We start from the raw sequence: 24818 nt of genomic DNA on the forward strand, positions 1-24818 counted from the left end.
GGATCTCCTTGCAGTCCAAGGGACTCTCAAGAGTCTTCTCCAACACCACAGTTCAAAAGCATCAATTCTTCGGCGCTCAGCTTTCTTCACAGTCCAACTCTCACATCCATACATGACCACTGGAAAAAGCATAGCCTTGACTAGACGGACCTTTGTTGGCAAAGTAATGTCTCTGCTTTTGAATATGCTATCTAGGTTGGTCATAACTTTCCTTCCAAGGAGTAAGCGTCTTTTAATTTCATGGCTGCAGTCACCATCTGCAGTGATTTTGGAGCCCCCCAAAATAAAGTCTGACACCGTTTCCACTGTTTCCCCATCTATTTCCCATGAAGTGATGGGACCGGATGCCATGATCTTCGTTTTCTGAATGTTTAGCTTTAAAAGCTAAGTTTTACACTCTCTACTTTCACTTTCATCAAGAGGCTTTTTAGTTCCTCTTCACTTTCTGCCATAAGGGTGGTGTCATCTGCATATCTGAGGTTATTGATATTTCTCCCAGCAATCTTGATTCCAGCTTGTGCTTCTTCCAGCCCAGCGTTTCTCATGATGTACTCTGCATATAAGTTAAATAAACAGGGTGACAATATACAGCCTTGATGAACTCCTTTTCCTATTTGGAACCAGTCTGTTGTTCCATGTCCAGTTCCAACTGTTGCTTCCTGACCTGCATATAGGTTTCTCAAGAGGCAGGTCAGGTGGTCTGGTATTCCCATCTCTTTCAGAATTTTCCACAGTTTATTGTGATCCACACAATCAAAGGCTTTGGCATAGTCAATAAAGCATAAATAGATGTTTTCCTGGAACTCTCTTGCTTTTTCGATATCCAGTGGATGTTGGCAATTTGATCTCTAGTTCCTCTGCCTTTTCTAAAACCAGCTTGAACATCTGGAACTTCATGGTTCACGTATTGCTGACATGACCCTATGGTAACCTAAATCAAAAACACAATAGAATCATAAAAATCAAAAGAAAGGAACTCAAGCATATTGCAAAAGAAAATCATCGAATCACAACAGAAAAAAAGAAGAACAAAGAGAACTACAAAAGCCACGGGGAATCATGGAACAAAATGGCCCTAAAATACATACCAATCAATAACCACTTCTCATAGCAACAGAATAAATGTTTTGATCAAAAGACAGAGTGGCTGATTGGATTAAGAAAAAAACACCAAATATCTGCAATAAGCTGCCAGTAAGTGACTCATTTCATGGTAAAAACCACACCCAGAATGACAATGATGGGATGGAATAAAAATATTTCATGCAAATGGAAGCAACAGGAAAGCTGAGGTAGCAATACCCATATCAGACAAAATAGACCTTAAAACAAAGGCTTTAACTAAAGAAAAAGAAAGGCATTATATAATTATAAAGGGATGAGTACAAGAAGATATTATAATTTTTAACATGTATTCTTGCCTGGAGAACTCCCATGGACAAAGGAGCCTGGTGGGCTACAGTCCATGGTGTTGCAAAGAGTTGGACATGACTGACCGACTAAGCATAGCACAGCATGCACACAATACATGAGTATCTCCATATATAGATAAAATACTAAGAGACATGAGAGAAATAGACAATAATACAGTAATAATAGGAGATTTTTAACACCTCACTGACATCAATAGATCATCCAAACAGAAATTCAGCAAGGCAACAAAGGCCATAAATGACACTACAGATGAGTTGGGTTTAATTACTATCTACAGGAAACTACATCCAAAAGTGCCTTCATGGAACACTGCCTTCTCATGATGAAGAGGCTTGCGTAGCTCAATGATGTTATGAGCCATGCCGTGTAGTGCCACCCAAGACAGACAGGTCAGAGTGGAGAGTTCTGACAATGCATGGTCCACTGAAGAAGGGAATGGCAAGACAGTCAAGTATTCTTGCCATGAGAACCCCATGAACTGTTTAAAAAGGCAAAGAGATGTGACACCCAAAGATGAGCACCCCCCCCTCCAGGTCAAAAGGTGTCTAATATGCTACTGGGGAAAAGTGAAGGACAATTACTAATAGCTCCAGAAAGAATGAAGTGGCTGGGCCTAAGTGGAACAATGCTCAGTTGTGGATGTGTCTGGTGATGAAAGTAAAATCCAATGCTGTAAAAAAACAGTGTTGCTTAAGAACCTGGAATGATAGGTCCATGAATCAAGATAAATTAGATGTGGTCAAGCAGGAGATGGCAAGAATAAACATCAACATCTTAGGAATCAGTGAACTAAATGATTGGGAATGGGCAAATTTAATTCAGATGATCATTATATCTACTACTGTGGGCAAGAATTCTGTAGAAGAAATGGAGAAGCTCTCATAATCAGCAAAAGAGCCTGAAATGCAGTACTTGGATGCAACCTCAAAAACTGCAGAATGATCTCAGTTTGTTTTCAAGGCAAACCATTCAACATGACAGTAATCGAAGTCTATGCCCAAACCACTGATGCTGAAAAAGCTGAAGTTGAGCAGTTCTATGAAGACCTACCTGACCTTCTAGGATGAAGACCAAAAAAAATATGTCCTATTCATCACAGGGGACTGGAATGCAAAAGTAAAAAGCCGAGAGATACCTGGAATAACAGGCAAGTTTGGCCTTGGAGTACAAAATGAACCAGGGCAAAGGCTAACAAAATTCTGCCAAAAGAATGCACTGGTCATAGCAAACACCCTTTTTCAACAACACAAGAGGTGACTTTACATATGGATATCACCAGATGGTTAATACCAAAATCAGACTGATTACATTCTTTGTAGCCAAAGATGGGGAAGGACTATCCAGTCAGCAAAAACAAGACCTGGAGCTGAATGTGGCTCAGATCATCAGCTCCTTAAAGCAAAATTCAGGCTTAAACTAAATAAAGCAGGGAAAACCATTAGGCCACTCAGTTATGACCTAAATCAAATCCCCTATGATTATACAGTGGCGGTAACAAATAAATATAATGGGTTAGATCTGGTAAACAGAATGCCTGAAGAACTATGGACAGAAGTTCATAACACTGTACAGGAAGCACTGACCAAAATCATCCCAAAGAAAAAGAAATGCAGAAAGGCAAAATGGTTGTCTGAGGAGGCTTTACAAATATCTGAGGAAAGGAGAGAAGTGAAAAGAAAAGGAGAAAGGGAAAGGTACCCCCAACTGAATGCAGAGTTCCAGAGAATAATGAGAGATGAGAAGGCTTTATTCAATGAACAATGCAAAATAATAATAATAATAGAGAAAAACAACAGAAGGGGAAAGAGTAAAAATCTCTTCAAGAAAATTGGAGCTATCAAAGGAATATTTCATGCAAAGATGGGCACAATAAAGGATATAAACCATAAAGACCTAATAGAAGCAGAAGAAATCAAGAAGTGATGGCAAGGATATACATAAGAACTGTACAAAAAAGATCTTAATGACCCAGATAACCACAGTGGTATGGCCACTCACCTAGAGCCAGACACCCTTCAGTATGAAGTCAAGTGGACCTTAGGAAGCACTCCTGCAAATAAAGCTAGTGAAGGTGATGGAATTCCAGCAGAGCTATTTAAAATCCTAAAAGTTAATCCTATTAAAGTGCTGCACTCAATATGTCAGGAAATTTGGAAAACCCAGCAGTGGCTACAGGACTGGAAAAGGTCAATCGTTATACCAACTCCCAAGAAGGGCAGTGCTAAAGAACTTTCAAACTACTAGACAATTGCACTTAAGATTATGCTCATAATCCTTAAAGTGAGGTTTCAGCAATACTTGAATTGAGAAATTCCAGATGTACAAGCTGGGTTTAGAAAAGGTAGAGGAATCAGAAATCAAACTGCCAACATTCTCTGTATCATAGAGAAAGCAAGGGAATTCCAAAGAAACATCTACCTCTGCTTCATTGATTACACTATAGCCTTTGACTGTGTGGAGCATAACAAACTGTGGGAAACTCTTAAAGAGATGGGAATACCAGAACACCTTACTTTTCTCCTGAGAAACCTGTATGCAGTTCAAGAGGCAACAGTTAAAACATTACATGACACAACTAACTGGTTCCAAATTGGGAAAGGAGAATGAGAAGTCTGTATATTGTCACCTGTTTATTTAAATTACATGCAGAGTACATCATGCAAAATGCTGGGGTGGATGAGTTACAAGCTGGAATCAAGATTGCCAGAAGAAAGGTCAACAACCTCAGACATGCAGATAATTCCACTCTAATGGCAGAAAGTGAAGAGGAACTAAAGAGTCTCTTGATGAGGGTGAAAGAAGAGAGTGAAAAAGCCAGATTAAAACTCAACATTAAAAAGACTAACATCTTGGCATCCAGTCCCATCACGTCATGGCAAATAGAAGGGGAAATGGTGGAAGCTGTGACAGATTTCCTCTTCTTGGGCTCTAAAATCACTGCAGATTTTACTACAGCCAGTAAATTAGACGACAGTTGCTTCTTGGAAGGAACGCAATGACAAGCCTAGACAGTGTATTAAAAAGCAAAGACATCACTCTATCTACAAAGGTCCACATAGTCAAAGCCATGGTCTTTCCAGTTGTCATGTACTGATGTGAGAGTTGGACCATAAAGAAAGTAAAGGCGCTAAAAACTGATGCTGTCTAATTGTTGTGCTGGAGAAGATTCTTGAGATTTCCTTGGACATCAAGGAGATCAAACCAGTCAACCCTAAACAAAATCAACCCTGAATACTAATTGATTCTGATGAATGACTGATACTACAGCTGAAGCCCCAATACTTTGGCCACCTGATGTGAAAAGCCAACTCTCTGGAAAAGACTCTGATGCTGGGAAAAATTGAAGGCAGAAGGAGAAGAGGGTGAGAGATGATGAGATGGTTGGAGGGCATCCCTGATTCAATGGATATGAACTTGGGCACATTCTGGGAGATGGTGTGGGACAGGGAGGCCTGGCATCCTGCAGTCCATGGGGTCACAAAGAGTCAGACATGCCTTGGCAACTGAATAACAACAGGGACAACACATCCAAAAGAAAGCAGAATACGCATTCTTTTCAAGCCTGCATGGAATGTACTCCAGGATAGACCCCATACTGGGACACAAAGCAAACCTCAAAATTTAAGAGAATAGAAATTATTTCAAGCATCTCTTCTGATCACAAAAATACAAAACTAAAAATCAACCACAGAAAGAAAAAGAAGAAAAGAACAAATATGTGGAGATTAAACAACATGCTGTGAAAAACCCAATGGACACTGATGAAATCAAAGAAATCAGGAAATACCCTGAGACAAAAGAAAATGAAAACACAACTTTACAAAATTTATAGGATGCAACCAAAGAAGTTCTAAATAATTCATAGTGAAACAGATTTCCCTCAAGAAACTAGTCTGAAGTAAAACAACATAACCTACCATCTAAAAGAACTAGGAAAAGAACAAAGTCCAAAGTCAGTAGAGGAAACTAAAAAAGATTAGAGAGTAAATTTTTTAAAAATAGAGGTAAAAACCAATAGAAAAGATCAATAAAAACCAAGAGCTGTTTTTTTCTAAAGACAAAATTAACAAACTTCTAGTAAGGTTTCTGAAGAAGAAAATACATAGGATCCAAATAATTAAAATTAAAATGACAAAGGAGAAATAACAACTGACAGCACAGAAATACGAAAAATCACAAGAGAATACCACGAACTCTTACATGCTAAATTGGACAGTCTAGACGAAATGGACAAATTTCTAGCAACCTTCAGTCTGTCAGGAGTGATTTAAGAAGAAACAGATAATCTGAACAGACCAATCACTAGAAGTAAAACAGAATCTGTAATCTAAAAAAATCTGCAAACAAATGTCCATGACTGGAGGGATACACTGGTGAATTCTACCAATTATATAAATAAGAACTTGTACCTATTCTTTTCAAATTATTCCCAAAAACTTGAAGAGGGAACATTCCAAAATTATTCTACAAGGCCACCATTAGAAAACCAGACCAAGACACTACCATAAAAGAGAAGTACAAGCTAATATCTTTGAGGAATATATTAACAGATGCAAAAATCCTCAACAACATACTAGCAAACCAAATCCAAAAAACAAACAAACAAAAACATAAAAAGAATATACACCATGATCAAGCTGAGTTCATTCCAGGGTTGCAAGAATGTTTCAACATATGCAAATCAAGCAATGTGATACTCCACATTAACAAAAGCAAAGACAAAAACATGATCATGTCAATAGATTCAGAAAAAGCTCTGATAAAATTCAAGAATCATTCATGATAAAATCTCAAAGTAGATATAGAGGGAACATATCTCAACATAACAAAGGCTATTTATGACAACCCACAGCCCCTGGGCTTCCCAGGGGGCTCAGTGGTAAGGAATCCACCTGCCAATGCAAGAGCCCTAGGAGACACAGGTTCAATCCCCAGGTCAGGAAGATCTCCTGGAGGAGGAAATATCAACCCATGCCAGTATTCTTGCCAGGATAATCCCATGGACAGAGGAGCCTGGCAGGCTACAGTTTATGGGGTTGCAAAGAGTTGGATACGACTGAGCGACTGAGCATGAGCATGCATAGTGAGCAAAATACTCAATGGTGAAAAGCTGAAAGCCTTCCTACTAAATTCAGAAGCAAAACATGGATGCCTACTCTTAACACTTCTATTCAATACAATATGGGAAATACTAGCTATAGCAATCAGATGAGAAAAAGAAATTAAAAATATCTAAATTGGAAGGGAAGAGGTAAAATTGTCACTATCTTCAGATGACATGGTACTCTATGTAAAGAACCCTAAAGTCTCCACCCTAGGACTATTGGAACTAATGAATGAATTAAGCAATGTAGTATACAATTAACAAACAGAAATATCTTGGATTTTTATACGCATTGTGAGATATCAGAAAGCAAAAGTTTACAAAAATCTAATTTAAAATTATATCAAAAAACTACCTAGAAATGAACTCAGCTAATCTGCATGCAGGTCAGGAAGCAACAGTTAGAACTGGACATGGAACAACAAACTGGTTCCAAATAGGGAAAGGAGTACGTCAAGGCTATTTACTGTCACCCTGCTTATTTAACTTATATGCAGAGTACATCATGAGAAACGCTGGGCTGGAAGAAGCACAAGCTGGAATCAAGATTGCTGGGAGAAATATCAATAACCTCAGAAATGCAGATGACACCACCCTTAAGGCAGAAAGTCAAGAGGAACTAAATAGCCTCTTGATGAAAGTGAAAGTAGAGAGTGAAAAAGTTGGCTTAAAGCTAAACATTCAGAAAACGAAGATCATGGCATCCGGTCCCATCACTTCATGGGAAATAGATGGGGAAACAGTGGAAACAGTGTCAGACTTTATTTTTCTGGGCTCCAAAATCACTGCAGATGGTGACTGCAGCCATTAAATTAAAAGATGCTTACTCCTTGGAAGGAAAGTTATGACCAACCTAGATAGCATATTCAAAAGCAGAGACATTACTTTGCCAACAAAGGTTCGTCTAGTCAAGGCTATGGTTTTTCCTGTGGTCATGTATGGATGTGAGAGTTGGACTGTGAAGAAGGCTGAGCGCCGAAGCATTGATGCTTTTGAACTGTGGTGTTGGAGAAGACTCTTGAGAGTCCCTTGGACTGCAAGGAGATCCAACCAGACCATTCTAAAGGAGATCAGCCCTGGGATTTCTTTGGAAGGAATGATGCTAAAGCTGAAACTCCAGTACTTTGGCCACCTCATGCAAAGAGTTGACTCATTGGAAAAGACTCTGATGCTGGGAGGGATTGGGGGCAGGAGGAGAAGGGGACGACAGAGGATGAGATGGCTGGATGGCATCACTGACTCGATGGACATGAGTCTGAGTGAACTCCGGGAGTTGGTGATGGACAGGGAGGCCTGGCGTGCTGTGACTCATGGGGTCGCAAAGAGTCAGACACGACTGAGCGATTGAACTGAACTGAAGGAGGTGAAAGACATTTATATTGAAAACTATAAAACATTAGTAAAGGAAATTAAAGAGGATTGAAATATATCCCAGTTCTTAGATTGGAAAAATTAATATTTTTAATTTTAGTGATATTATTCAAAGCAATCTATAGATTTAGTACAAACCCTATCAAAATAACAAAACAGGTTGTAATTATCTGGATAACCACAATGATGTTGTCACTCATATAGAGCCAGACATCCTGGAAATCAAGTGGGCCTTAGGAAGCATAACTACAAACAAAGCTAGTAGAGGTAATAGAATTCCAGTGGAGTGATTTCAAATCCTAAAAAATGATGCTGAGAATGTCCTGCACTCAATATGCCAGCAAATTTGAAAAAATTAGCAATGGCCACAGGACTGGAAAAGGTCAGTTTTCATTCCAATCCCAAAGAAGAGCAATGCTAAAGAATGTTCAAACTACTGCAAAAATTGCACTCATTTCACATGCTAGCAAGGTAATGCTCATAATCCTTCAGTCTAGGCTTCAACTGTACATGAACCAAGAACTTCCATATGTACAAGCTGGATTTAGAAAAGGCAGAGGAACCAGACATCAATTTGCCAACATCCACTGGATCATAGAAAAAGCAAGAGAGTTCCAGAAAAAAAAAAAAAAAAAAAAAAAAAAAAAAATATATATATATATATATATATATATACTTCTGCTTCATTGACTATGCTAAAGCCTTTGTGTGGATCACAACAAACTGGAAAATTTTTAAAGAGATGGAAATACCAGACCACCTTAGCTGTCTCCTGAGAAACCTGTATGCAGGTCAAGAAGCAACAGTTAGAACCAGGCATAGAACGATGCACTGGTTCAAAACTGGGAAAGGGGTACATCAAGGCTGTATATTGTCACCTGCTTATTCAACTTCTATACAGAGTATATCATACAAAATGCCTGGCTGGATGAAACTAGAATCAAGATTGCTTGGAGAAATATCAACAATCTCAGATATGCAAATAATACTACCCTAATGGCAGAAAGGGAAGAGGAACTAAAGAGCCTCTTGATGAAGATGAAAGAGGAGAGTGAAAAAGCTAGCTTAAATCTCAACAGTCAAAAACCAACATCATGGAATCTGGTCCCATCTTCATGGCAAATACAAGGGGAAAAATGGAAACCGTGGCAGATTTTATTTTCTTGGGCTCTGAAGTCACTGGATATGGTGACTGCAGCCATGAAATTAAAAGATACTTGCTACTTGGAAGAAAAGCTATGACAAACCTAGACAGTGTATTAAAAAGCAGAGACATCATTTTGCTGAGAATAGTCTGCCTAGTCAAAGTTGTGGTTTTTCCAGTAGTCATGTACGGATGTGAGAGTTGGACCATAAAGAAGGCTGAATGCTGTTAAACTGTGGTACTGGAGAAGTCCCTTGGACTGCAAGGAGATCAAACCAATGAATCCTAAAGGAAATCAACCCTGAATATTCATTGGAAGGACTGATGCTGAAGCTCCAATACTTTGGCCACCTGATGCGAATAGCCAACTCATTGGAAAAGACCCTGATGCTCAGAAATATTGAGAGCAGGAGGAGAAGAGGGTGACAGAGATGAGATGGATGGATTGCATCGCCAACTCAATGGACATGAATTTGAGCAAACTCCGGGAGGTAGTGAAGGACAGGGAAGCCTGGCATGCTGTAGCCCATGGGGTGGCAAAGAGGTGGACATGACCTAGTGACTAAACAACAACAATCAAGTAACCATGAGATTTTTCATAGAACTAGAACTATAATCCTAAAATTTCTATGGAGCCACAGATACATAGAATTTCCAAAGCAAACTAGAGAAAAGAGCCTACTGGAGGTATGACCCTTGCAGGCTTTACAGTATACTACAAAACAGCATGGCACAAAAAAGATATACATATATACATATGCAGGTAGGTTTATTTCTGCACTCTCCATTCTGTGCCATTGATCTAGAGTACAGAAATAAACCTACACACCTCTAGTCAATTTATTTGTGACAAAGGAGCCAAGAATATGCAATGGAGAAAAGACAGTCTCTTTAACAAATGGTATTTGGAAAGTTGGGCAGCTATGTGTACATCAATGAAATTAAAACATTCCCTTATGCCATACATAAAAATAAGCTCAAAATGGCTTAAAGATCTAAATGTAAGCTTTGACACCATAAAACTCCTAGATAGGAACATAGGCAAAACAGTCTTTCACATAAATTGTAGTAATAATTTCTAAGATCACTCTTCCAAAGCAAAAGAAATACACAAATGGAACCTAATAAAGCTTACAATTTTTTGCATAGTGAAGGAAATCATCAACAACAAGACAGCCTACAGAATGGGAAAAATATTTTCAACTGATGCTACCAAGAAGGGGTTAATATCTGACATACAGAAACAGCTCATATAAGTCAATATTGAAAAAACAAAGAACCCAATCAAGAAGTGGGAGAAGACTTAGACATTTTCCCAAAGGAGGCATACAGATAGCCAACAGGCACATGAAAAGATGTGCAACACTGCTGATTATTATTGAAATGCAAATAAAAGCCACTATGATGTATTTCACATCAATCAGAATGGCTATCATCAAAAGATATAGAAATCATAAATGTTGGGAACCCTTGCACACTATTGGTGGAAATGTAAAATGGTGCACTGTGGAAAACCATATGTGGGTTCCTTAAAAAACTAAAAATAGAGCTATCATGGGATCCAGCAATCCCACACCTGAGCATGTATCTGGAAAAAGTAAAGCTCTAATTTGAAAAGATACATGCTCCCAGATGTTCAGAGACGCACTATTGACAAGAGCCAAGACATGGAAACAACCCAAGGACCCATCAATAGATGACTGACTTAGGAAGATAGGGAATATTACTCAGCCACGGAAAAAATGGAATATTACCATTTGCATCAACATGGATAGACCTAGGGAATGTTATATTTAGTGAAATAAGTCAAACAGAGAAAGACAAAAGTTGTATGATATAACTTACATGTGGAATCTAAAAAATTATACAAACGAATGCACATATAAAACAGAAACAGACTCTCAGACATAGTAAACAAACTTGGTTACCAGAGGTGAGAGGTAGTGGGGGAGGGAAAAATTAGGGGTATGGGATTAACAGACCTAAATTACCATAATAAAATAGATAGGCAAAAACGACTTACTCTATAGCACAGGGGATTATACCTAATATCTAATAGTAACTTATAATGGAATAGAATTCGGAAAAAAATGTTAATCAGTGAAAGCCAATGACAAAACAAAATATATTTTATGGTAAAAGGAGGGGCTTGAGGATCATGGAGAATTAGAAAGGAGGAAAGGTAGGGGAGAAAGTCATGGGAAAGACTGACTTTGGGGAAACAAGTGAAAGACTATCTACACTATGAATAGTCTGGCTGCCTAGGGAAAGGAGGGGAGGGAGAAGGCAGGGTGTGGTTTTCATTTAGAAAGCCCATCACCCATGGGATGTTTAGCCAACACCTACCTGTCCCAAGCCATGAAAATAAGGATCGTTGGACATTCCATGCAGGGTTGTGAGAATTATATGAGAGAATGCTTATGATACAACAGCTGAATTATTTTTTAACAATTAGTAACCAGATGAAAGTGAAAGTGGAGAATGAAAAAGTTGGCTTAAAGCTCAACATTCAGAAAACGAAGATCATGGCATCTGGTCCCATCACTTCAGGGGAAATAGATGGGGAAACAGTGGAAACAGTGTCAGACTTTATTTTTCTGGGCTCCAAAATCACTGCAGATGGTGACTGCAGCCATGAAATTAAAAGATGCTTACTCCTTGGAAGGAAAGTTATGACCAACCTAGATAGCATATCAAAAAGCAGAGACATTACTTTGCCAACAAAGGTTCGTCTAGTCAAGGCTATGGTTTTTCCTGTGGTCATGTATGGATGTGAGAGTTGGACTGTGAAGAAGGCTGAGTGCCGAAGCATTGATGCTTTCGAACTGTGGTGTTGGAGAAGACTCTTGAGAGTCCCTTGGACTGCAAGGAGATCCAACCAGTCCATTCTGAAGGAGATCAGCTCTGGGATTTCTTTGGAAGGAATGATGCTAAAGCTGAAACTCCAGTACTTTGGCCACCTCATGCGAAGAGTTGACTCATTGGAAAACACTCTGATGCTGGGAGGGATTGGGGACAGGAGGAGAAGGGGACGACAAAGGATGAGATGGCTGGATGACATCATCGACTCGATGGACATGGGTTTGGGTGAACTCCAAGAGTTGGTGATGGACAGGGAGGCCTGGTGTGCTGTGGTTCATGGGGTCGCAAAGAGTCGGACACGACTGAGTGACTGAACCGAACTGATAGTTTTTTTTTTTTTTCCAACTTCCAACCTATGAGTTAATGCAAGGATAAATTTTATATTACTTTCTTTAAAAGTTACCTTACCTGCTTTTGCTTTACAGAAAAATTTATATGCCTTGAGCTAACACTAGGCTTGTATCAATTTTCCATGAAGCTCTGCTTTGGGAGTTCTCCAGACACATATACTGGAATCAATCACAGTAAGTTCTTCCCTTTTTTTTTTTTCCCCCCAGCTTACATTTCCCTTTTCTTTCTTTCTTTTAAATTTTTTTTTTTTTTACAGAAAAAGTACAAACTTTTAGTGAATTTTTTTCTAACATGAATTGTTTTCACCAGAGAAGGTAAATTAGTAAACCAATCTGTTCCTACGTACAATTTTTTTTTATATATTGTATTGGTTTTGTCATACATTAACATGAATCTGCCACGGGTGTACATATGTTGCCAAGCCTGAACCACCCCCCCACCCCAGACCATCCCTCTGGGTCATCCCAGTGCACCAGCCCCAAGCATCCTGTATCCTGCATCGAACCTGGACTGGTGTTTCGTTTCACATATGATATTATACATGTTTCAATGCCATTCTCCCAAATCATTCAACCTTCTCCCTCTCCCACAGAGTCCAAAAGACTGTTCTATACATCTGTGTCTCTTTTGCTGTCTCACATACAGGATTATCATTACCATCTTTCTGAATTCCATATATGTGTGTTAGTATACTGTATTGGTGTTTTCTTTCTGGCTTACTTCACTCTGTATAATAGACTCCAGTTTCATCCACCTCATTAGAACTGATTCAAATGTATTCTTAGCCTGTTTTTGCCAAGTGCGCTCATCATTACCCTCACTGTGAATCCTCTGTGTCTAATCCAGTAGCAAGTGTGATAATTAAAAGGCTTTATTTTCAAAAAAAAAAAAAAAAATAATGGCTGATTAATACTCCATTGTGTATATGTTACCACAGCTTTCTTATCCATTCATCTGCTGATGGACATCTAGGTTGCTTCCATGTCCTGGCTATTATAAACAGTGCTGCAATGAACATTGCGGGTACACGTGTCTCTTTCAATTCTGGTTTCCTCGGTGTGTATGCCCAGCAGTGGGATTGCTGGATCATAAGGCAGTTCTATTTCCAGTTTTTTAAGGAATCTCCACACTGTTCTCCATAGTGGCTGTACTAGTTTGCATTCCCACCAACAGTGTAAGAGGGTTCCCTTTTCTCCACACCTTCTCCAGCATGTATTGCTTGTAGACTTTTGGATCGCAGCCATTCTGACTGGCGTGAAATGGTACCTCATAGTGGTTTTGATTTGCATTTCTCTGATAATGAGTGATGTTGAGCATCTTTTCATGTGTTTGTTAGTCATCTGTATGTCTTCTTTGGAGAAATGTCTATTTAGTTCTTTGGCCCATTTTTTTATTGAGTTGTTTATTTTTCTGGAGTTGAGCTGCAGGAGTTGCTTGTATACTTTTGAGATTAATTCTTTGTCAGTTGCTTCATTTGCTATTATTTTCTCCCATTCTGAAGGCTGTTTTTTCACCTTGCTTATAGTTTCCTTTGTTGTGCAGAAGCTTTTAATTTTAATTAGGTCCCATTTGATTATTTTTGCTTTTATTTCCAATATTCTGGGAGGTGGGTCATAGAGGATCCTGCTGTGATTTATGTCGGAGAGTGTTTTGCCTATGTTCTCCTCTAGGAGTTGTATAGTTTCTGGTCTTACGTTTAGAATTTTAATCCATTTTGAGTTTATTTTGTTGTACGATGTTAGAGTGTGTTCTAGTTTCATTCTTTTACAAGTGGTTTCCCAGTTTTCCCAGCACCACTTGTTAAAGAGATTGTCTTTTCTTCATTGTATATTCTTGCCTCCTTTGTCAAAAATAAGGTGTCCATAGGTGCGTGAATTTATCTCTGGGCTTTCTATTTTGTTCCATTGATCTATATTTCTGTCTTTGTGCCAATACCATACTGTCTTGATGACTGTGGCTTTGTATTAGAGCCTCAAGTCAGGCAGGTTGATTCTTCCAGTTCCATTCTTCTTTCTCAAGATGGCTTTGGCTATTCGGGGCTTTTTGTATTTCCATACAAATTGTGAAATTATTTGTTCTAGCTCTGTGAAAAATACCATTGGTCGCTTGATAGGGATTGCATTGAATCTATAGATTGCTTTGGGTAGTATACTCATTTTCACTATATTGATTCTTCTGATCCATGAACACATTATATTTCTCTATTAGTGCCCTCTTTGATTTCTTTCACCAGTGTTTTATAGCTTTCTATATATAGGTCTTTAGTTTCTTTAGGTAGATATATTCCTAAGTATTTTATTCTTTTCATTGCAATGGTGAATGGAATTGTTTTCTTAATTTCTCTATTTTCTCATTCTTAGTGTATAGGAATGCAAGGGATTTCTGTGTGTTGATTTTATATCCTGCAACTTTACTATATTCATTGATTAGCTCTAGTAATTTTCTGGAGGAGTCTTTAGGGTTTTCTATGTAGAAGATCATGTCATCTGCAAAGAGTGAGAGTTTTTCTTCTTTTCCAATTTGGATTCCTTTTATTTCTTTTTCTGCTCTGATTGCTGTGGCCAAAACTTCCAAAACTATGTTGAATAGTAGTGGTGAAAGTGGGCACCCTTGTCTGGTTCCTGACTTTAGGGGAAATGCTTTCAATTTTTCACCATTGAGGATAATGTTTGCTGTGGGTTTGTCATATATAGCTTTTATTATGTTGAGGTATGTTCCTTTTATTCCTGCTTTCTGGAGGGTTTTTATCATAAATGGATGTTGAATTTTGTCAAAGGCTTTCTCTGCATCTATTGAGATAATCATATGGCTTTTATTTTTCAATTTGTTAATGTGTGTATTATATTGATTGATTTGTGGATATTGAAGAATCCTTGCATCCCTGGGATAAAGCCCACTTGGTCATGGTGTATGATCTTCTTAATGTGTTGTTGGATTCTGATTGCTAGAATTTTGTTAAGGATTTTTGCATCTATGTTCATCAGTGATATTGGCCTGTAGTTTTCTTATTTTGTGGCGTCTTTGTCAGATTTGTGTATTAGGGTGATGGTGGCCTCATAGAATGTGTTTGGAAGTTTACCCTCCTCTGCAATTTTCTGGAAGAGTTTTGAGTAGGATAGGTGTTAGCTCTTCTCTAAATTTTTGGTAGAATTCAGCTGTGAAGCCGTCTGGACCTGGGCTTTTGTTTGCTGGAAGATTTTTGATTACAGTTTCAATTTCTGTGCTTGTGATGGGTCTGTTAAGATTTTCTATTTCTTCCTGGTTCAGTTTGGGAAAGTTGTACTTTTCTAAGAATTTGTCCATTTCTTCCAAGTTGTCCATTTTATTGGTATATAATTGCTGATAGTAGTCTCCTATAATCCTTTGTATTTCTGTGTTGTCTGTTGTGATCTCTCCATTTTCATTTCTAATTTTATTGATTTGATTTTTCTCCTTTTGTTTCTTGATGAGCCTGGCTAATGGTTTGTCAATTTTATTTATTCTTTCAAAGAACCAGCTTTTGGCTTTGTTGATTTTTGCTATGGTCTTTCTTGTTTCTTTTGCATTTATTTCTGCTCTAAGTTTTAAGATTTCTTTCCTTCTACTAACCCTGGGGTTCTTCATTTCTTCCTTTTCTAGTTGCTTTAGGTGTAGAGTTAGGTTATTTATTTGATTTTTTCTTGTTTCTTGAGATATGCCTGTATTGCTAAGAACTTTCCCCTTAGGACTGCTTTTACAGTGTCCCACAGGTTTTGGGTTGTTGTGTATTCATTTTCATTTGTTTCTATGCATATTTTGCTTTCTTTTTTGCTTTCTTCTGTGATTTGTTGGTTATTCAGCAGCGTGTTGTTCAGCCTCCATATGTTGGAATTTTTAATAGTTTTTCTCCTGTAATTGAGATCTAATCTTACTGCATTGTGGTCAGAAAAGATGCTTGGAATGATTTCAATTTTTTTGAATTTAGCAAGGCTAGATTTATGGTCCAGGATGTGTTCTATCCTGGAAAAGGTTCTGTGTGCACTTGAGAAAAAGGTGAAATTCATTGTTTTGGGATGAAATGTCCTATAGATATCAATTAGGTCTAACTGGTCTATTGTATCATTTAAAGTTTGTGTTTCCTTGTTAATTTTCTGTTTAGTTGATCTATCCATCGATGTGAGTGGGGTATTAAAGTCTCCCACTATTATCGTGTTATTGTTAATTTCCCCTTTCATACTTGTTAGCATTTGTCTTACATATTGCGCTGCTCCTATGTTGGGTGCATATGTATTTATAATTGTTATATCTTCTTCTTGGATTGATCCTTTGTTCATTATGTAATGTCCTTCTTTGTCTCTTTTTACAGCCTTTGTTTTAAAGTCTATTTTATCTAAAGTCTATTTGTGATATGAGTATTGCTACTCCTGCTTTTTTTTGGTCTCTATTTGCATGGAATATCTTTTTCCAGCCCTTCACTTTCAGTCTGTATGTGTCCCTTGTTTTGAGGTGGCTCTCTTGTAGACAACATATATAGGGGTCTTGTTTTTGTATCCATTCTGCCAGTCTTTGTCTTTTGGTTGGGGCATTCAACCCATTTACATTTAAGGTAATTATTGATAAGTATGATCCTGTTGCCATTTACTTTATTGTTTTGGGTTCGAGTTTATACACCCTTTTTGTATTTCCTGTCTAGAGAAGATCCTTTAGCATTTGTTGGAGAGCTGGTTTGGTGGTGCAGAATTCTCTCAGCTTTTGCTTGTCTGTAAAGCTTTTGATTTCTCCTTCATATTTGAATGAGATCCTTGCTGGGTACAGTAATCTGGGCTGTAGGTTATTTTCTTTCATCACTTTAAGTATGTCTTGCCATTCCCTCCTGACCTGAAGAGTTTCTATTGAAAGATCAGCTGTTATCCTTATGGGAATCCCCTTGTGTATTATTTGTTGTTTTTCCCTTGCTGCTTTTAATATTTTTTCTTTGTGTTTGATCTTTGTTAATTTGATTAATATGTGTCTTGGGGTGTTTTGCTTTGGGTTTATCCTGTTTGGGACTCTCTGGTTTTCTTGGACTTGGGTGATTATTTCCTTCCCCATTTTAGGGACATTTTAAACTATTACCTCATCAAGTATTTTCTCATGGTCTTTCTTTTTGTCTTCTTCTTCTGGGACTCCTATGATTCGAATGTTGGGGCATTTAATATTGTCCTGGAGGTCTCTGAGATTGCCCTCATTTCTTTTAATTCGTTTTTCTTTTTTCCTCTCTGATTCATTTATTTCTACCACTCTATCTTCTACTTCACTAATCCTATCTTCTGCCTCCGTTATTCTACTATTTGTTGCCTCCACAGTGTTTTTTATCTCATTCATTGCATTATTCATTATATATTGACTCTTTTTTATTTCTTCTAGGTCCTTGTCAAACCTTTCTTGCATCTTCTCAATCCTTGTCTCCAGGCTATTTACCTGTGATTCCACTTTGATTTCAAGATTTTGGATCATTTTCACTATCATTATTCAGAATTCTTTATCAGGTAGATTCTCTATCTCTTCCTCTTTTGTTTGGTTTGGTGGGCATTTATCCTGTTCCTTTACCTGCTGGGTATTCCTATGTCTCTTCATCTTGTTTATATTGCTGAGTTTGGGGTGGCCTTTCTGTATTCTGGCAGTTTGTGGAGTTCTCTTTATTGTGGAGTTTCCTCACTGTGGGTGGGGTTGTACGGGTGGCTTGTCAAGATTTCTTGGTTTGGGAAGCTTGTGTCGGTGTTCTGGTGGGTGGAGCTGGATTTCTTCTCTCTGGAGTGCAATGAAGTGTCCAGTAATGAGTTATGAGATGTCAATGGTTTTGGAGTAACTTTGGGCAGCCTGTATATTGAAGCTCAGGGCTGTGTTCCTGTGTTGTTGGAGAATTTGCGTGGTATGTCTTGCTCTGGAACTTGTTGGCCCTTGGGTGGTGCTTGGTTTCAGTGTAGGTTTGGATGCGTTTGATGAGCTCCTATTGATTAATGTTCCCTGGAGTCAGGAGTTCTCTGGTGTTCTCAGGATTTGGACGTAAGCCTCCTGCTTCTGGTTTTCAGTCTTATTTTTACAGTAGTCTCAAGACTTTTCCTTCTATACAGCACCATTGATAAAACATCTCCTTTAGAAGAAAATGGGCTGCTTTTCTGGGTGCCTGATGTCCTCTGCCAGCATTCAGAAGTTGTTTTGTGAAATTTACTCAGCGTTTAAACATCCTTTTGATGAATTTGTGGGGGAGAAAGTGGTCTCCCTGTCCTATTCCTCCACCATCTTAGGACCGCCCCCCACAGTAAGTTCTATATGCAGGTTGCTTTTGCAACTATTGCTTTGTCAATTCTTCTGTATTCGTACTAAATTTTTTATAACCATTAACATTTTCTTCAGCCAGAAGAGGTTGCTCCCAATTTTTGAGTCCTCACCAGAGAGCCAAAGAATTAAGATATTTGATCACTTTTGTCACTAGGTTCCAGTTTTTTGTTCTGATAACTGCATACACATCATCATTTCTTCTCTCTCTCAAGATGTTAGATTTTTTATTTAAATGTGATCATAGGTGGCTTGAATGGATGCATTCAAGAAACATTTAGAAAGTTGAATTTGATTTTAAACATGTTTTTATCATATGGAGAATTGCCAAGAATAAAACACTTATGCCATGCCAAGAAACCAGCCTCAATAATCTAGATAAAAATATTTGCCACAGCATTCCTTTACATTCTTTCAGCTTCTTCCTGCTGACCATCATTTTTAAGCTGAAACTGCTGCCTTTTGCCTGCCTATCCATGCAGATCAGAAATACTGGGCTGTTCAGCAAGTCAACGCTTTACTGAGGATGGCCCCTTCCACCCAGAACCCCAGTGTCCTTGTAATTAGATTGTGTTAGAAGATAAGAAACAAGAGATAATCTCAGTGAAGTGGTTGTCCCCAGTCCTGCATTTGCACCCCTTATAGACACCTCTAGAATCTTATTACAGTTTTGTTGGTAATTTATAAGCCGAGAGGCTTATAAATTTTGTTTGTTCCTCTTGACTGAGAAGCCCTGTGGGAAAGAGTCCGTGTCTTATGTGACTTTGAATTTCTAGTGCATTTCCCAGTTCCTGGCAGATGACTTATTGTCACAATACTTGCTAAACGAATGAATGGACATGATTCAGAGTTGTTGAAATAAAAATTCTGTTCTGCACAAAGCACTGACGTGGTCTTTTGGCAACATCAGTCTCGAAGGACAGATTTGCCTTTTAACCACAGATGCATAAATACAGTATGTTGACCACATCCTGGGGATAAATTCTACAGTTTGATTGCTTTAATCATACTTCTGGGTCAATATCTGGCATGGAGTAAAGCCCCAGAGGAATTACTGAGACCTTAAAAATACCTCATCAACTGAACTCCACACATGGAAGATCAATTTTAAATGCACTGCAGTGTTTTGGGCTTTAGGCAATGTTTCTTCTCTAATAAAATATTTTCCTTGACCTTTTTTTCCCCTTTTTTCCATCCTTGGTTATCTTCATTTGTTTATATTTTATCTTTACTTGTATCTATTCATATTGCAAACCACTCGGAGTCCTTTGGGAAATGAGGTCAGCTCTGACTAAATACGTAAAAAAACACTGCTATGCCATAGGTAGGTGACTTGGATTCAAATCAGAGACTTTGGAGGGAGGCAGATGGAAATTTTCTCTCTTCCATTGGTTCATTTCATGATCTTAAGCAGGTCACTTAATTCACATTAGTTTTTTGTTTCTGTTGATGCAGATAGTTGAGAATCATACCTTCATAAACAGTGACTGGAAGGCTTTTTTTTTTTTTAAAGAACATGACTTAGTCATAGCACTAGAAAAAACCAGTCATGGTTTTTTTCAGCAGTTCTTTCCAGTCCCCAGAGTACTACAAGCGTTCTGTTATTCATGTCCTTAGGGACGGGATGCCTCATAAGGATATGCTTGCTACTTCTTGGCAAATCAATTAATAAAGGCACAGGCTGCATATCTGGTACATATGGGGAATACAGGAGAAACATAAAAACACAGTCTTTACCCTTACAGGACTTTAGGTGAACAAGGAACAAAGCTTGACTCATGGTATATGACAGGAGTAGAAATAGTTCTGCACTCGCAATCAGAATAGTTGGGTTTCTGGCTAGGCCATGGGATCCTGAGCTTCTATCTAATTTTTCAGACTTAATTCCCTTGCTTGCCAAATAAAGCTGACTGCAGAGCTATCAGTTCAGTTCAGTTCAGTCGCTCAGTCGTGTCCGACTCTTTGCAACCCCATGAATCGCAGCACGCCAGGCCTCCCTGTCCATCACCAACTCCCGGAGTTCACTCAAATTCATGTCCATCGAGTCAGCGATGCCATCCAGCCATCTCATCCTCTGTCGTCCCCTTCTCCTCCTGCCCTCAATCCCTCCCAGCATCAGAGTCTTTTCCAATGAGTCAACTCTTCACATGAGGTGGCCAAAGTACTGGAGTTTCAGCTTTAGCATCATTCCTTCCTAAGAACACCCAGGGCTGATCTCCTTTAGAATGGACTGGTTGGATCTCCTTGCAGTCCAAGGGACTCTCAAGAGTCTTCTCCAACACCACAGTTCAAAAGCATCAATTCTTCAGCGCTCAGCTTTCTTCACAGTCCAACTCTCACATCCATACATGACCACTGGAAAAACCATAGCCTTGACTAGATGGACCTTTGTTGGCAAAGTAATGTCTCTGCTTTTGAATGTGCTATCTAGGTTGGTCATAACTTTCCTTCCAAGGAGTAAACGCCTTTTAATTTAATGGCTGCAGTCACCATCTGCAGTGATTTTGGAGCCCAGAAAAATAAAATCTGACACTGTTTCCACTGTTTCCCCATCTATTTCCCATAAAATGATGGGACCAGATGCCATGATCTTCGTTTTCTGAATGTTGAGCTTTAAGCCAAGTTTTACACTCTCTTTCATCAAGAGGCTTTTGAGTTCCTCTTCACTTTCTGCCATAAGGGTGGTGTCATCTGCATATCTGAGGTTATTGATATTTCTCCCGGCAATCTTGATTCCAGCTTGTGCTTCTTCCAGCCCAGAATTTCTCATGATGTACTCTGCATATAAATTAAATAAGCAGGGTAACAATATACAGCCTTGACGTACTCCTTTTCCTATTTGGAACCAGCCTGCTGTTCCATATCCAGTTCTAACTGTTGCTTCCTGACCTGTATATAGGTTTCTCAAGAGGTAGAGCTATAGTCAGGATTAAAGAAGAGAATGAACAAAGAAGTTTACAGCTTGCAGAGTAACATACTAGTAGTACATGTTATAATAAAGGAATAGTGTTTATATTTGACATAAAATGATGCATTTGAAAGAACTTAATAAGGCATGCAGATTCATATGTCCTTACTAGCTAGCTGGTTTGGGGCAAGATACTTAACATTTCTGAGCCTCACTTTCTCAATCTATGCAACAGCTATATTGATGCCCTCTTTGTGGAGCTCCTGGGAATATTTGTGGCAATGTACAGAAAGCAAAAAGCAGAATTGCTGGCACCTAGTACACACTGAAGAAATGGAAGTTTCCATTTCATGATGACTACAGCATAACAATAGAAATCAAATGTAACTTGGTGCTGAGTCAGTTACCTACAGTCTGTAGGCAGTGTAGGAGTTCAGAGAAGAGGTATGCCAACTGTCTTTGAGTCTTGTTAAAAACATTTCATGGAGGAGGGGTGATTTGAGATTGGCCTGAAAAGGGGAGCAAGCTTTGCTTAGGTGGAATAAACAGTAGTATTTACTTGGATTAACCTTCTGGGGAAAAATGTTAGTCAAGATTTGTATTCTTGTTAGACAATCTATAGCATCTTGCATGAGAGCTTGGATGTTATTTATATATTCCCCAGTCCCTCTGAATTTCTAGAAGAAAGGGAACACATTGTTTTCACCTTTATATTCCTTAAAGTACTGGCTCTCAATCTTGGGCTCTCAATCCTGTACATGTCATCTGGAGAGCTTTTAGAAATACCCGTGTTGGGGCCTCATGCCAGGCCCACTAAATACAAGTCTCAGGGTATGACTCCTAGGTGTTACTGGTGTTCTTTCAAAGCTCACCAGGCATTTATAACATGTATCCAGTTTGAGAACCATTGCTTTCAAGCATCAGCTACACATGAGTAGAAGTGTGTTCAGTTGCGATGGTTGTATGGAATGGGATATGCCAGAAAACACCCTGGACTGGGATTAGGAGTTACAGGTTCTGGCTGCAGCTCTGTCCTAACTGCTGGTCGAGTTCTTTGGAATCCCTGGGCTTTGTGTTCTCATCTGCAAAACAGGGAGAGTGCCCTTTTTGTCTCCTCAAGCCCTAATAGCCTATGATGTAGCCAAACAAGCATCGTTTAGCTGGAGGAGGGAGGTTTTGATGGTGGAATTGTGGGGGTCTCCTTTCACTTTCTATGTAAATTCACATCTCCCTCCCCATGCCAGCCTCATCCAAAGGTGCACCAGAGGAGCTCACTGAGGACATTTGGAAATGGTTTCCTTCTTCTCTTGAAAAATGCTGTGACATTGTCAATCTGGATTTGTTTTCTTTCTAATGAAAGAAATGTATCCCCTTTATTGGAAATGCCTTCTGGAAGGAGGCAGGCCCTCTGCCTGCACTCTGGCAGCTGAGAGTGGGGTTGCTGGCTGCACCCCACTTGTCCCCACAGCTGAGACCAACACAGCTCCAAATGCTTTCCATGCCTAAACCTTTGTGAAGTTTCCTGTGGACCCAGTGCAGCTTGGGCCCCAGTTGCTGCTACTGGCCAAGATGACTTGAACCACATGCCTGGAGGGGAATCAAGGAGAGTATGGTTCCCCCACCGGCAAGAAGTAAGTAAGTGGCTCCTTCTCATCTTCATTGTGGACACCCTCCCACGGACCAGGCATTGCTCAAGCCTATCAAATAGTAATCACAGATTTCAGTCCTTAGAATCATTTTGCACTTGGACTAGGCACCTGAAAAGGCAGCTATCCATTTTCACTCCTTAATAAAGAACAAAGGAGACTGGGACTTAGAGGGAAAGTAGTACACATGTGGTGGCGGTGGTCGGGGGCAGGGGTCCTCATTTGGCAACCCCCTCATTTGGCATCTCATTTGGCATGAGTTTAGAGCCAGAGTTGAAGCACAGATAGAGTCTATGTCCTGGTCCTTGAGTTCTTTCCTGGGTGCTGAAATGAGTTTCAGAGAGACATGCTGGCTGGAGCCTGGAGCCAGAACCGCTCACCTATTTGTGAGGGTTTTGAGGAGGGACATTTGGGCTGTTGTGGGTGGTAGCAGCAGTCATTCTGAGGATAGCAGATCCTAAAGGGACAAAATCAGTAGCCCTGGCATCTCTCAAGAACAGATCCTAACCATGCTGCCCTTCTAGTAATTTGTAAATATTTCCTGTTAGAGAACCAACTTGAGCTTCAGCTCTGCATGATGCTGGGGAATGTGCTCAGGCTCTGGAGCCAGAATAAATTCACGTCCTTTCTAGTTAATTGCTTCTATATCTCATCCTGGTCACTTAAGAACCTTAGAACTTCAGCTTCCTCATCTGCAAAATGGGAGGAATAGTAACCACTGCAAGGACTTTTGCAAGGATTGCTGTGCTATGCTTAGTTGCTCAGTCATGTCCAACTCTGTGTGACCCTGTAGACTGCAGCCCACCAGGCTCCTCTGTCCATGGGGATTCTCCAGGCAAGCACACTGGAGTGGGTTGCTATGCCCTCCTCCAGGGAATCTTCCCAACCCAGGGATCAAACCCAGGCAGATTGGGCTGCAGGCAGATTCTTGACCATCTGAGCCACCACTTGAATATTTAAGTAGTTGAATGGGCTCTGAAGCCAGGCTGCCTGAGTTCAAAGTCCTCTCCACCATATTCCAGCTCTGTGACCTTGAGCAAGTTAATCACTCTTTCCCTGCTTTGGTTTTCTTACCTGTAAAATGGTGATGGTAATAACAGAACCTATCTCATGGGATTGTGCTAAGGATTAAAATAGTTAATACTTCTGGAGTTGTTGGAATAGTGGCTGGTACAGAGTAAGCACTCAATAACAGGAAGAGTGAACATTTACTGTGCATTGCAGCCCTCCACACAGTGGCTGGCATACCGGACATGCCCAAGGTTCTGCTGGTTATTATGACTACCAGGTCTGTTATCCATTCAGCTGGGGGAAAGGATATCTGCACTCACCTCTCATTTCCTCCCTGTTGACCTCCTGATATGATTCAGATGTGAGTCCCCTAAGGTGTCATCCTGGCCCTGAGGAAAGAGCCAAGTGAAAAGAGCAGAGGCATCAGGCTAGCAGCCCACACCCATGGGAAGCCCAGGCTCAGGATCAACTGATCTTTCCACAGGAAGAGGAGAAACCACAGCAGCCCTCACTTTCCCTGGGCTCTCACTGAGTCATGCTCAGTCATTCTTGGGTCTCGTGCTACAGAGAGAGAGACTTTTGCAGAATGTGTGCCTAGAGCCCCAGGACCTGTGCTCAGACCAGCGTGCTCTGATGGGGCATGGGAGAGGAGAAGGTTCTGGCTTCCAGGGGTCCTCCAAGCCACTGTGGCAACTACAGAAGAGGCCAAGT

The 24818-nt window shown here is 39.6% G+C and overlaps 1 long non-coding RNA gene across 1 annotated transcript in view; it reads right to left on the bottom strand.

Annotated features, from left to right (window-relative positions):
- Window positions 1-266: 266 nt before the first annotated feature.
- LOC129621496 (uncharacterized) overlaps window positions 267-24818 on the bottom strand; it is a 136379-nt gene continuing 111827 nt past the window's right edge. The window contains exon 3 of the long non-coding RNA XR_008699396.1: window positions 267-931. This is a non-coding gene — a long non-coding RNA (uncharacterized LOC129621496). The remainder of the gene's footprint in view (window positions 932-24818) is intronic.

Source organism: Bubalus kerabau, chromosome 10 (assembly GCF_029407905.1).
Source record: "Bubalus kerabau isolate K-KA32 ecotype Philippines breed swamp buffalo chromosome 10, PCC_UOA_SB_1v2, whole genome shotgun sequence".
In the NCBI taxonomy this organism is placed as follows: domain Eukaryota; kingdom Metazoa; phylum Chordata; class Mammalia; order Artiodactyla; family Bovidae; genus Bubalus; species Bubalus kerabau.